A 15023-nucleotide genomic window follows, 5' to 3' on the forward strand; every position below is an offset into this window, starting at 1 on the left:
TGAAACAAAATATTAAAACAAGGTTCAACATCAGTTTTTTTAAAGCTAAATATTGTGCATAGGCACATACATATTGGAAAGTCCAATGTGCTGAACACTTCACAAATACATCTCATATTTCAAATTGAATGAGTCTTCTTGTAAACCATGTCTATGCAAAATCTCCAGCTGCAGTGGCACATGGGAGTTTTGGTCAGTTGTTCTGACATTTATAAAGATGTACTCAGAAGTATGATTTATGGTCATTGCACTTTGTTGCAGTGTAGGGGATAATATCCTTTTTTTTTTTACTCACCCTAATCTTTTTGAGTAATTAAGTTATCCAAAGCTTGCTAATAGTTTATGTTTGAATGTAGATAAAGCATGTATCTGTTGATACCTACAGAGGGATGACATGACAGAAACCTTCAAGTAGATTAAGGGATTTATTAAAGATGAGGGTGAAAGATTGTTGTTAGTTTTTTTTAATAAAAATTGCAACACTAGAACGAGGGAGTCACAGTCCAAGGTTGTAGTTGGTATAAGAACAATTTGCAGCACTTCATCACTATATCACTATTCTGAGCAACATGTTTACACTACAATCTGCAATAGCAGTAAACTTTGCTGAGTCTGGACTATGCAACAAAACAAAATACTTAGGGGAGGCTTTTACAGGCTTCCCTAATCCCCACACTGCAGATCACCCAATGGAGGATGGATGAGGCGCAGATTAAACCACAGCTACGCTGGTTTCTCTCTAGTGTAGGGTTAAGATTTATGCAGCCTGCAACTTAAAGGACACTAAACCCAATTTTTTTCTTTATGTGATTCCGATAGAGCATGCATTTTAAGCAACTTTCTAATTTACTCCTATTATCAAATTTTCTTCATTCTCTTGGTATCTTATTTGAAATGCAAGAATGTAAGTTTAGATGCCGGCCCATTATTGGTGAATAACCTGGGTTGTTCTTGCTGATTGATGATGAATACACTTAGCGCCTACTGATAGAGACCTTTGCTTTGGTAAATAGACCATTTTTTTTTTATTCTTGCTAATTGGTGGATAAATTCATCCACCAATAAAAAAAAGTGCTGTCCAGAGTCCTCAACAAAAAAAGAAGCTTAGATGCCTTCTTTTTCAAATAAAGATAGCAATGGTGAATGAAGAGACATTTGATAATAGGAGTAAATTAGTAAGTTGATTAAAATTGGCATGCTCTATCTGAATAATGAGATAAAAAAATTGGGTTCAGTGTCCTTTAATCTCATTCACCTACGCTCAAGTCACACTTTTATGGAGCTTAATATATTATTACTTTTCATCATTAATACAATTTACAAGTATATCACTTGTATTATCCTCACAATTATCAATATTAGATCTAATTTTGTTTGTTCTCTTGGTATTATTTGTTTAAATGGATACCGAGGTCAGCTCAGTAGCTGATGATTGGTGGCTGCACATATATGCCTCAATGTTATTGGCTCATCCAATGAAGCATATTTAACAAATGGTCTGTCGGACCTGATCTGACAGTGCGGATCAGGTCCGGCAGACAACGCTGAATGCGGAGAGCAATACGCTCTCCGTATTCAGCATTTGCACCAGCAGCTCTAGTGAGCTGCTGGTGCAACGCCGCCCCCCTGCAGACTCACGGACCAATCGGGCTGCCAGCAGGGGGGTGTCAAGTCAACCCGATAGTACTCGATCGGGTTGAATTCCGGGCGATTTCTGTTCCGCCTCATCAGCGCAGGCGGACAGGGTAATGGAGCAGTGTGTCTTTGTGACCGCTGCTTCATAACTGCTGTTTCTGGCGAGCCAGGAGGCTCTCCAAAAACACGGGCCCTCAAGCTCCATTCGGAGCTTGAAAGATAGGCCCCTATGTGTTTACTAGCTCCCAGTAATGTATTGCTGCTCCTTCAACAAAGTATACCAAGAGAATGAAACAAATTATATAGTAGAAGTAAATTGGAAAGTTGTTTAAAAGTGTATGTTCTACCTGAATCATGATAAAACAAAAATTGTATTTAATGTCCCTTTAACCCCTTAATGACAGAGGACGTACCAGGTACGTCATGGAAAAACATTCCCTTAATGACAATTGACGTACCTGGTACGTCCTCTGTTGTTAGAAGCGCTGGAAGCGATCATGATCGCTTCCAGCTGCTTACAAGGGATTGTAGTGATGCCTCAATATTGAGGCATCACTGCAATCCCCTATTTTACCCACCGATGCAGAAAGGGCCACTCTGCATCGGACTATAGCGATCTCACATTCGTTGGTGGGTGGGAGCAGCTTCTGGGAGTACCGTTAAGTATATGCTCCCGATGTGTATTATTCTTAAGCAGTTCCTGCAATATCCGCGGTTGCGGCGGGGGGGGGGAGCGGGGCGGGTGCGCGCGCGTGCAAGCGTACGCAAAATATGACCGGAAGAAATAGAAAAAAAATATATATAACCAATGCAGATGCCTGGGGTCCTGGGGATCTTCTTTGAGTAGTAAGGGATCTGGGAGGGGGAGGGATGTAGATTATTAAGGGGGGCCCAGCTACACTACAGAAAACATATTTTTCATCTAAAAAGTAAAAAAAAAACCTATTTTGGGGGGCAAATTGGGTACTGGCAGACAGCTGCCAGTACCCAAGATGGCGGCAAATAGGTAGAGGGGGAGGGTTAGAAAGATGTATGGGGGGATCAGGGAGGTTGTGGGGTAAGGGGGGATGCAGACTGCAGACAGTATGAAAAAATAAATAAAAAAAAATAAAAAATAATTTTTATTTCAGTACTGGCAGACTTTCTGCCAGTACTTAAGATGGCGGTGACAATTGTGAGGTGGGGGAGGGAAGAGAGCTGTTTGAGGGAGGTCAGGGGGGGATCAGGGGGTGGGATGTGTCAGGTGGGAGGCTGATCTCTACACTAAAGCTAAAAATTAACCCTACAAGCTACCTAATTAACCCCTTAACTGCTGGGCATATTACAAGTGTGGTGCGCAGCAGCATTTAACGGCCTTATTATTACCAAAAAGCAACGCCAAAGCCATATATGTCTGCTATTTCTGAACAAAGGGGATCACAGAGAAGCATTTACAACCATTTGTGCCATAATTGCACAAGCTGTTTGTAAATAATTTCAGTGAGAAACCTAAAATTGTGAAAAATTTAACAGTTTTTTTTTTATTTGATTGTATTTGGCGGTGAAATGGTGGCATGAAATATACCAAAATGGGCCTAGATCAATAATTTGGGTTGTCTATTACACTACACTAAAGCTAAAATTAAACCTAAAAGCTCCCTACAAGCTCCCTAGTTAACCCCTTCACTGCTGGGCATAATACACGTGTGGTGTGCAGCGGCATTTAGCGCCCTTCTAATTACCAAAAAGCAACAACAAAAGCCATATATGTCTGCTATTTCTGAACAAAGGGGATCCCAGAGAAGCATTTACAACCATTTATGCCATAATTGCACAAGATGTTTGTAAATAAATTCAGCGAGAAACTTAAAGTTTGTGAAAAAATTTGTGAAAAAGTCAACAATTTTTTTTATTTGATCACATTTGGCGTTGAAATGGTGGCATGAAATATACCAAAATGGGCCTAGATCAATACTTTGGGATGTCTTCTAAAAAAATATATATATACATGTCAAGGGATATTCAGGGATTCCTGAAAGATATCAGTGTCCCAATATAACTAGCGCTAATTTTAAAAAAAAAGTGGTTTGGAAATAGCAAAGTGCTACTTGTATTTATGGCCCTATAACTTGCAAAAATAAAAAAGAACATGTAAACATTGGGTATTTCTAAACTCAAGACAAAATTTAGAAACTATTTAGCATGGGTGTTTTTTGGTGGTTGTAGATATGTAACAGATTTTGGGGGTCAAAGTTAGAAAAAGTGTATTTATTTCCATTTTTTCCACATATTTTGTATTTTTTTTTACAGTAAATTATAAGATATGATGAAAATAATGGTATATTTAGAAAATCCATTTAATGGCGAGAAAAACGGTATATAATATGTGTGGGTACAGTAAATGAGTAAGAGGAAAATTACAGCTAAACACAAACACTGCAGAAATTTAAAAATAGCCATTGTCATTAAGGGTAAGAAAATTGAAAAATGGTCCGGTCATTAAGGGGTTAAGTTAACAGCATGGGGCCAATTTATTAAGCGGCGGACGGATGGGCATGATTTGCTGTGGCGAATCATGTCCACCCAACATCGCTAAATGCTGACGGCATACGCTGTTGGCATTTATCATTGCACAAGCATTTCTACTAAAATGCTTGTGCAATGCCGCCCCCTGCACATTCGCGGCCAATCAGCAGCGGGTGTCAATCATCCTAATCGTATCTGATTGCAGTCCGCTACCTCCATCCGAGGTGACAGACAAGTTATGGAGGCAGCGGTCTTACGACCACTGCTTCTTAACTCCTGATTCCGGCGAGCACGGAATGAGCAGAATTTGCTACTTAATAAATCAGCCCCCCGATGTCTTATGTAACTATAGGGCAGTGGCTATACTGATGATTTTGCAAGAAAACCAAATAAGTAGTTTTGCTGATTTTAAAGGGACAGTCTACACCAGAATTTTTATTGTTTTAAAAGATAGATAATCCCTTTATTACCCATTCCTTAGTTTTGCATAACCAACACAGTTACTAATAATATACTTTTAACCTCTGTATTATCTTGTATCTAAGCCTCTGCAAACTGCCCCTTTTTCAGTTCTTTTGACAGACTTGCATATTAGCCAATCAGTGTCTGCTCCCAGATAACTTCATGTGCGATGAGCACAGTGTTATCTATATGAAATACGTGAACTAACATCCTCTAGTTGGTGAAAACTGTTAAAATGCATTCGGAAAAGAGGTGGCCTTCAGGTCTAAGACATTAGCGCATGAACCTCCTAGTTTAAGCTTTTCAACTAAGAATACCAAGAGAACAAAGTAAAATTGGTGATAAAAGTAAATTGGAAAGTTGTTTAAAATTACATGCCCTATCTGAATCATGAAAGTTTATTTGGCCTAGACTGTCCCTTTAAGCATAGTTTGATTTGATATATATACAGTTAGTGCTGCGGAATCTGTTGGCACTCTACAAATAACCGATAATAAAAATAATAACAGTATATATATATATATATATATATATATATATATATATATATACACACACTAAAGGAGAACGGGTTTTATATTCCTATTTTGCAGAAATAAAAACTACCGCTTGGAACATGTATGCTTTTTAGAGCAAGAAATTCACACTAAGATGATCTTCCCGTACAAAGATTTTTACAGCTTTCTTCTTGCGCCTATTACACAATGGGCAAACATTGACATACTTTAAAGTTAATGACATTGTATAAATTCCTCTCGGGACTGTCAAGTAACTGCTACAAGGTTCACAAATCCTGGGTGTTTTAAAGTTCCCAGTCACTGAGCTGTGAAATAAGTATAAGCTGCGCACACACTTTTTATTTGCATGTGTATAGGCCTGCATATGAATACGCAGGGTGGAAAATTATAACAAATCTTTATATTATTTCATTGCTCCCAGGATAGCAGTTTAAGCTCAATAAGATGAATGAGGCGCCTTTCAGGTGTTAAGGGCCTAGGTGGTAATGTTGATTAATAAGAAAGACTATGCAATAACACTTGCCGTCTCTCCGGAGCAGTTTTTTTTAAGGTTTAATTATTTATGAAGCCTTTTTGAAATCCACTGAACAAGAAACTAAGACAAGCAACCCCATAGGTAAAAATAAAGTAAAAATGCAATAAATTCAAACAGCATAGTTACATAGCTTTAAGGTAGTTTAGAGAAATGATGGTTATTCTAGCAATACAAGTAAAATAATAGTATAGCTTTTTACAGTTGTGCTCTTTTCAGATAAATATAGTGTATCTAATTATTAGGGTGGATTTATGTAGTTTGGCATTGGAATGTTCCCCTTGACATCCATTCTCACATTTTTCAAGTTTTTATAAAACAAATGTTAACATTCTAATATCAAATGGAATATTTTAAATGTAAGTTTAAATATTACATTTAGATATTGATACCAACAGACTTACATTTAGGGTCTATGAAAATTACCTTTGAATGTTAATTTTCAAGTGGTTTATTTAATTGTTTTACATCATATCAAACATCTTGCTCCCCATTCATAAAGGAACACTGAAGTCAGAAAACAAAGTAAAATATTTGAAAAAAATAATGACTTACCCCTTAGTTTCGCAAGAGGACCCATTTTCGTCATGCTCATCTAATCCCCAGATGATGACTATGAGTCCTTCTCGAAGCAGTTTCTTCTTCAATACGGATTTCAGGGTTCTCCTGAACTGCAGCCAGGGAAGGAAACTACATTCTCTTTCCCCATCTCTAATTCTACCCAGACTCACCGGTGTTGTCACAGACAACCATGAACTTTCTGCTGAGTCAGGGATATTCTGGTTGTGAGCATGGGGACCGCTTAGAGGGACAACAGCCCAGGACAATTAAATGGACAAGGGACGTACCCTTGTAAGATTACCTGCTGGACCTGATGATCAAAAACTTGCAGCATGGAGAGAAATCTCGCCAAATCTTTGGAGGCAATTTTGGAGCATTATTTTGCAACATAGATATCTCTCATTCAAATCCAGAACTTCCGCTTAGAGATAAACAACTCTCAAGAATCAAATTGCCTTTTTAAAAGTATTTGATGGACTTTGTGGTATTGACGAGATGTATTAGATCATCTTGACAGAGTGGAGAATCAATAAGGCTTTTTAAATTGTTGTTTAAACCTGAGGGGAAGCTCTAACAGAGTCCTTATTCCCCCCATGTTTTGGGCTCGACAGAAAATCCTAATTTTGAAAGAAGAAATAACTCTTTTAAATTAGGGGTGGGTGTTCCCCCTAGGCTGCAACTGATAACAGTAAAAAATGATGATTACTTACCCCACCAGAAATTAAGTGATTGTGGTGGGGAGAGGGTTAATAAAGAGCCCTTATCGTCCCTCTAATTTATCTTCCCCTCTAATTTAGAGGGTATGAGACCCCTTATAAAAAAAAAAGGAAATGTCCCACTTTTAAATAAGGGGTCAGACTATCCTCTGATTTTCAGGGTGATGGGTATTATACCCCTATTACTAGTAAGCAATTGCCATAAAATAGCAGTCACCTACCTATTTACTGTATGGGACAGCCGTCACCCAATCACATAATGCATGTATATATGCACTGTGAATGTTTGCACATGCTCAGTAGGAACTAGTTGCCTCCAGAAAGTGTGCACATAAAAAGTTTATGCACATTTTGATAATGGAAGTAAAATCATGAAAGTTTCATTAGTGTTCTTTTGATTGCTATTTTTATTTAAACAAATAGATATAATATCCTAAATGTTGGTGTTTGGTAAGGTGAATTGAACCTAAATGTGGGATAAAAAACTGTATGTTTTACAGAAAATATAAACTCCCATTCTGTGACTTACAATGTACACCACAGAAAGATTTTTTTCATATGGTGGCGTTTTCCCCATATTATGATATTTCTTCAAACTAAAGTTATATTTAAAAGATAGACAATCCCATTTATTACCCATTCCCCAGTTTTGCATAACCAACACTGTATTAATATACTTTTTAGCTCTGTGATCACCTTGTATCTAAGCCTCTTCTGACAGCCCCCTGATCACATGACTTTTTTATTTATTATCTATTGACTTGCATTTTAGCCAATTAGTGCTGTGTTATGCACAACCCACGGGCGTGAGCACAATGTTATCTATATGGCTCACATGAACTAGCAGTCTTGTGTTGTGAAAAGCAAATAAAAAAGCATGTGATTAAGAGGCTGTCTGTAGGGGCTTAGAAATAGGCAGAAATGTATCGGTTTGAATGTTATAAAGAATATTATATAACAATGTTGTTGTGCAAAGCTGGGGATGGGCAGTAAAGGCGTTATCTATTTATTAAACAATATACGTTTGGTGTTGACTGTCCCTTTAATTTTCTGTTAAGAGCTGTATAATACTACTGAATTGTCCTTCCCAACACCGCTCACTATTTTCCCTCCGCTCCTAACCAGCTGTAGAACATATGTAGTGCCACCTACGCAGCAGACAGGCATGCCTGTAATAGTAGTAGCTGTGCACAAGCAAATAAGGAAACTGTTTTCTGTCTTACATTAGCAGAAATAAAGTGTAAGGACACATAAAGCTAAAGCTGCCTTCCTGCCCTAATCTAGTTGATAATTATTCCTGAACAGGGTCAACTTGAAAACAAACTAGACTCTGCAGTGAGTCAGCAGCTGAAATTCCCTAGTCAAAAAAGATGATCTTATTTGAGTCATTTTGAAGTAATTGATTACTCCTGACTAGTCATCAGAAGTCATCCTAAAGTATGCCCACAGGCCGAAATATTTAAATGAGACGACTCTAAAGCAATTCACTGGCTGGTTCATGCTGGTGGAGTAATCAGTAAGGTAATCTGCTAATCATTCTGAAGTCATTATCCAGAATTTGTTACCATAGCTGATGACTTTATAAGTCTAATGATATGCAATTTACTTCTAAAGTAGTTTGATGAATATCAAATGACTCCAGGGATGGTCTCTAAAGTAATCCCGTTTGTCTTGGGATGTACACACTCACAATGCTACACTGTTCTCTGGCAGGTTTTCTTAAAGGGACAGTCAACACCAAATTGTTTGTTGTTTTAAAAGATAGATAATACCCTTTATTACCCATTCCCCAGTTTTGCATAACCAACACAGTTATATTAATATACGTTTTTACCTATGTGATTAACTTGTATCTAAGCATCTTCTGACAGCCCCCTGATCACACAACATTTTAATATCTATTGACGTTCATTTTAGCCAATTAGTGCAGTGTCTGCCACAATCCACGGGCGTAATCACAATGTTATCTATATGGTTTACATGAACTAGCTCTCCCCTGTTGTGAAAAGCAAATACAAAAGCATGTGATAAGAGGTGGCCTTCAAGGGCTTAGAAATTATCATATGAGCCTTTCTAGGTTTAGCTTTCAACTAAGAATATCAAGAGAACTAAGCAAAATTGGTGATAAAAAGTAAATTGAAAGTTTGTTTAAAATTACAGGCTCTATTTGAAACATGAAAGTTTTTTTTTTTGGACTTGACTGTCCCTTTAACTGCCCAAACTAATTTGTTAGGAAACAGTGTAAGTTTCATTTGCCCGCTCACTGCAAATACCAGCTTGTTACTGAGGTAACCCTGTGCAAGAATAATAATAAAACAGAGCAGTTATTTCAAGAGCAGGGGAGCTCCTGATTTATTTTTTCTGTCCCTACACTTTATTTCTTCTAATGTAAGACAGAAAACATCTGCTTTCTATGGTGTACCCAATATATTATGCACAGCTAGCAATATAACAGCTAGTGAGGTCCTGGCTGCTGATATTCATATGTTCTACAACTGACTAGGGACTGGAATTTAGTTATCTGTGTGGCGAGCGAACAGTACAGTAGTATCACACAAACAGCTCCTAACAGGAAAAAAAACGCAGGAAAGTTTGATTTTTAATTTGAACTGCTCAACACAAAATGTTTAATACATACATATGGGTAAAACAATATTTAAGTATTTTTTTATTTAAATATTGTACAGGTGGCCCTCGTTTTACAACGGTTCAATTTACACCGTTTCAGAATAACAACCATTTTTTCAGTCATGTGACTGCTATTGAAAAGCATTGAGAAGCAGGGCATTTATTAAAATAGCCAGTAGGTGGAGCTGTCCGCTTGTGTTGCAGCAAAGCCAAGCAAGCTGAAATTAATCAGTGTAACCAGACCTGAGATATCGAGCAGATTTCAAAGGAACAAGATCTTCCTGTCTATAAATCCATCCCAGTTTGGAATGCATAGAAAGAACTGATTGCAGAAAAATGCAAGTGAAGTCTGTGTTGTGTGTGATTATTTTATTAGGTTTATAATGCTGTTTAGAAAATGTTTTTGTTCATTTAACTTAGTTTAATTATATATTCTGTGTTGTGTGATTATTTTATTAGGTTTATATGCTGTTTTAGCATTTAAAGTCTTCATTTCAAAGCTTTAAAAATAGTGTATTAGGTGTTTACTTTTGACAATTTTGAGAGGGGCCTGGAACCTATCTCCCTCACTTCCCATTGACTTACATTATAAACTGGGTTTTAATTTACAACGGTTTCTATTTACAACCGTTCCTTCTGGAACCTTACCCCGCGTAAACTGAGGGCTACCTGTACTTTTGTTTACAGTTTCCCTTTAAGTCAAGTACTTTTAAAAAAAAATTGCCATATTTAAAATACTGCAATATATCAAATTTAAATGTGTAATTTGAAATTGCCAGGCACTAAAAATGGAACATTCCATGGAGTAACAAAATAAAAGTTACATTTCACTAGTAAATCCTTAAGGGAGATAAACATAAAAATAATTATTCATAAAGTGGAGCTGTAAAAAGTCTTGTGTAGGTTTTGGCTAAAGGCATCACATGACCAGGTGGCCAGTATGTTTTTAAGGGACTGTTAACCCAAAAATGTTCTCGCCCTTTAAATTGTTCCCAATGATACCATTTTACATGCTGGAGTGTATAAAATTTGTTTACAAGTAGCTTCCATTATCCCTATTTGTATAATTTGAAATAGCTGATTTAGCCTGTGGTAATTCCTCACCTATACCAAAAGTTTCTTTACTGGAGTATATGCTATTGATTAAGCCTAAGTAAACACAGCCAGCTGAAGAAATTACACTCTCAGTGGGGTGCACGATAGTTAAGTAATAAAATGATAATTTCCCACTGTTTCCACTCTTAAGTATTTAGCTTTGTGTTTTTTCCAGACAATTATAAGATAAAGAAGCAAGTGTGTATACATAAAGTGATAATAATGAGATATAATATTACCTGAAACTCAACCCTTTGTAATAGGCTGTGGTTTAAAAACACAAAACAAGCTACTTCATATACACAAATAAACATGAAAAAGCAATTTCTCATACATTTGATTCTGTAGCTGGTATAGCAAGTCATTGAAAATACATTAATATAAAAACAATTTTACAGTGTACTGTCCCTTTAAGTAAAGTTTGAAATGTAAATGAGCTTAATACTAATCTTTTTACAGAGGATGACGTTTATTGGGCATTATCAAAAATAAATGTAAAAAGTCAGTGGGTCCTGATAATATTCATCCAAGGGTTTTAAAGGAACTTCGATCTGTGCTAACTGCCTCATTAACTGATCTGTATAAAGGTATATTCCAGCGAAAAATTTAAATCCACATGGATTCATTTCAGTTTTGAATCAATATAAGCATTTTTGTAATATCGTGTATTAGCAAAAATGCTTCTATTAACATCTATAGCTTTTTCAAAAGTGTATTTAAAGGGACAGTCCTAGTCAAAATTAAACTTTCATGATTCAGATAGTGGCATGAAAGTTTAAACAACTTTCCAATTTACTTCTAGTATCTAATTTGGTCAGTTCTTAGATATCCTTTGTTGAAGAAATAGCAATGTACATGTGTGAGCCAATCACACAAGGGCCTTTATGTGCAGCAACCAATCAGCACTACTGAGCATATCTAGATATGCTTTTCAGCAAGTGATATCAAGAGAATGAAGCAAATTAGATAATAGAAGTAAATTAGAAAGTTTTTAAAATGACATGCTCTTTCTAAAACCATGAAAGAAAAAAAAATTGGGTTTTATGTCCCATTAAGTGATGCACTGTGCCCAGCATTTTAAATACAGCTACTTGCTCAGAACCTAAGTGTCTTGTACCATCCGGTATTGACTCAATGTGTTAATTGCGGACATAATACAAGCCCCATGGGTGCTCTGAGCAACTGCAGTTTTTAAAATGCTGGTGCACATGCACGTGCAGAGAAAAATGTTAACACTAAACATTTATAACTTTTACTAGAAGCATTTTTGCCAATGCATGGATATTGCAATATGTTTCAATTCAAAGATGTAATTAATCAATGTGCATTTAAATTTTGACCAGATATCCCTTTAATCAGTAACAATTGACAGGAGTGTTTCTAAATGATTGGAAAATAGCAAATGTAGTACCTCTTGATAAAAAGTGCAGTAGGGAAGAATCTGGAAACTACAGGCCAGTTAGTTTAACTTCATTAGTAGGGAAATAAATAGAAAGAATTATGACTTGCATAAAGACAAACAATTTAGAGGACCAAAATCAACATGGTTTTACTTCAGGGAGATCATGTCAGAATAATGTGCCTTAATTGATTATGTAACAAAAGAATAACCAGGGTGGAGCAGTTGATGTAGCATATCTAGATTTCAACCAAGCATTTGATACTGTCCCACATAACAAACTAATTCATAAACGTGTATCTCTTTCATCTACACTCAAAAATTTTTGAGGCTGGGTAGAATGCTGGCTTAAAGGGACAGTCCACTTGAATGAGTTTATTTATTGTTTAAAAAGATAGATAACATATTTATCTACCCATTCCCCAACTTGCATAGCCAACATTGTTATATTAGCATACTTTATAGCCTTTAAACCTCTACATTTCTGACTGTTTCTAAGCCTCTGCAGGCCGCCTGTTTTCCTCAGTGCATTTTATTAGCTTTTCACCAGCCGGACAGTGCTAGTTCATGTATGCCATTTAAATAACATTGTGCTCAATGCTGCTAAGTTGTAAATAGCACTGAGATAAGGGGCCAATCTGCAGAGGCTTAGCTACAAGGTAATAACAGAGGTAGAAAAGTATATTAATATACAGTGTTGGTTATATAAAACTAGGGAATGGATAATACATGATTATCTATCTTTTGTAAACAATAGCAATTTTCGGGTAGACTACCCCTTGTAGGATAGAAAGCCCAGTGCCTAGTAAATGTAGTACATTCAGCAGAGGGGAGCTGTTACAGTGGTGTACTTCATGGGTCAGTTTCAGGGGGCCTGTTTTGTTTAACATAGTTATCAGTGATATCAGCAAAGGGCTAAAGGGGAAAGTATGTCTGTTTGCAAATTATACAAAAATGTGTAATAGTGTAGATGTTCGGGGGGGGGGGGGGGGGGTACCAAATTATAAGTGGCATACAAAATTGGAGGATTAGACAAATGACTGGGATCTAAAGTTTAATACTGCAAAGTGAAAAAATCCAACGTTAATTACAGACACAAAGACAATTTACTGATATTACAAATAAGCAACAAGATTTGGGAATTATATTTCAGATGATTTAAAGTTTAGCAAACAATGTAGTACTGTAGCAAGTAAGACCAGTAAATGCTTGTTGTATTAGTAGAGGTATTTGCAGCAGAAATAGTAAGGTTCTTATGACACTTTACAGATCATTAGTTAGGCCTCATCTTGAGTATTGTGCGGGTTTCTGCAGGCCATATCCCCAGAGGATATAAATAAACTGGAATCTGTGCAAAGGAGGGCTACTAAATGGTACATGGTCTAAATAATAAAGCTTGCCAGGAGAGGCTCAATGACCTAAATATGTATACGCGTATGGGAGAGAAGGGAAAGAGGTGATATGATAGCAACTTTCAAGTATATTAAAGGGACAGTGAAATCAACATGAAACCATTATTCATATAGAGCATGCCACTTTTAAACAACTTTCTAATTAACTTTATAAGCAATTTGCTTTGTTCTCTTGGAATTCTTTGTTTGAAAGCTAAGCCTAGATAGGGCACAGTATGCTAATTTCTAAACCCTAGAAATCTGCCTCTTATCTCAGGGCATGTTGACAGTTATACAGCTCTAGTCATTGTGTGCCATATACATAACATTCTGCTCACGTTCCCATGGAGTTATTTATGAATCAGCACTCATTGACTAAAATGCAAGTCTGATTACCATTAAATTGGGTAATAATACCAACTATTACTATTCAGCTGCTGATTTGGTTTAATACCATGAGCGAGCGCTGAAAAGAGCGCTTCGAGTCCCACTGCGAGAAAAGGCGCTATATAAATACTAGTTATTATTATAGTTATTATGCAATTCTACTATTATTTAATGGTCTATAATGTGTATTTGAATGCAAAATATTGATAAAAGTTAACATCTAGGTTTTCAAAACATTAAATAAAAACAGATTGTAAGGGAGTATTACGATAGTAATGATGACCTGGAATATGAAAGCTATTACAGCCTTGCGCTGACCATTAAAAGTTTAGGGTGCGTTTTTTATATATAAATATATATAATTATTATTAATATATATATATAGTTATATTAAATCGGGTGAATTAAAAGTGCTTTGGTAAAGACTTATTAACATCTTGTAATACCCAGCTGACTAAGTGTTATTGATTGGACGGGGACGAGCGTAAAATAATGCACTGCATGTTCTCAATTGCGCTCCATTTTAATACAGGCCAAAAATGATTACTGATGCAACATATTTTCCTTATTTATATATTGTCACCCTTTTCCTGTAATTAACCCTGAAAAATTTATTTTTTCTAGTTCCTACAAGAGGTTAAAGTTCATAGTCTTGACGTGACTAATCGTAGCACTGCTGCAGAGAAACTGCATGTTTAGTGTAGTAGCTATTTATATTTGTCCCCTCACGGCTCCAGAAGAATAAATAAAATATATAATCAAGAGGCTTTCAAGTGTTTATTCCCTGGACTGCATTTTTTCTATTTACAGCTTAAATGTTTTTACAACCCGTTTATTTTTTAATGCAGATCTTTCTATTTAAAAAATAGTTTCTTGGTTCTTTACCATAACTTTACAACATGGCTAGTGCAATATGAGATTTGCTCCATATTGTAAAAGTAATCCTAAGGCTTATTGAAAGCTACAGCAGACTGAGTAAAGAAAGGTTGTTACAGTGTTATTAGACAAAATGCCTTTCGATTGCACCACATCTTCATCAGACCTGACAAAGAGGTGGAGCCTCGAAACGCGTTGTTTGTCTTATATCTAACCAGACATAGGAGAGTGGACTAACTACATGTGTGGATCTTAAATATTATGCAATTATCCTTGTTTTTTATGTACTATTGTATTACATTGTAACATTGTTTCTAC

The 15023-nt window shown here is 36.3% G+C and overlaps 1 protein-coding gene across 1 annotated transcript in view; it reads right to left on the reverse strand.

Moving 5' to 3' along the window:
• ADAMTS9 (ADAM metallopeptidase with thrombospondin type 1 motif 9) overlaps positions 1-15023 on the reverse strand; it is a 527878-nt gene that overhangs the window by 332655 nt on the left and 180200 nt on the right. The window lies entirely within an intron of this gene.

Source organism: Bombina bombina, chromosome 7 (assembly GCF_027579735.1).
Source record: "Bombina bombina isolate aBomBom1 chromosome 7, aBomBom1.pri, whole genome shotgun sequence".
NCBI classification, from domain to species: domain Eukaryota; kingdom Metazoa; phylum Chordata; class Amphibia; order Anura; family Bombinatoridae; genus Bombina; species Bombina bombina.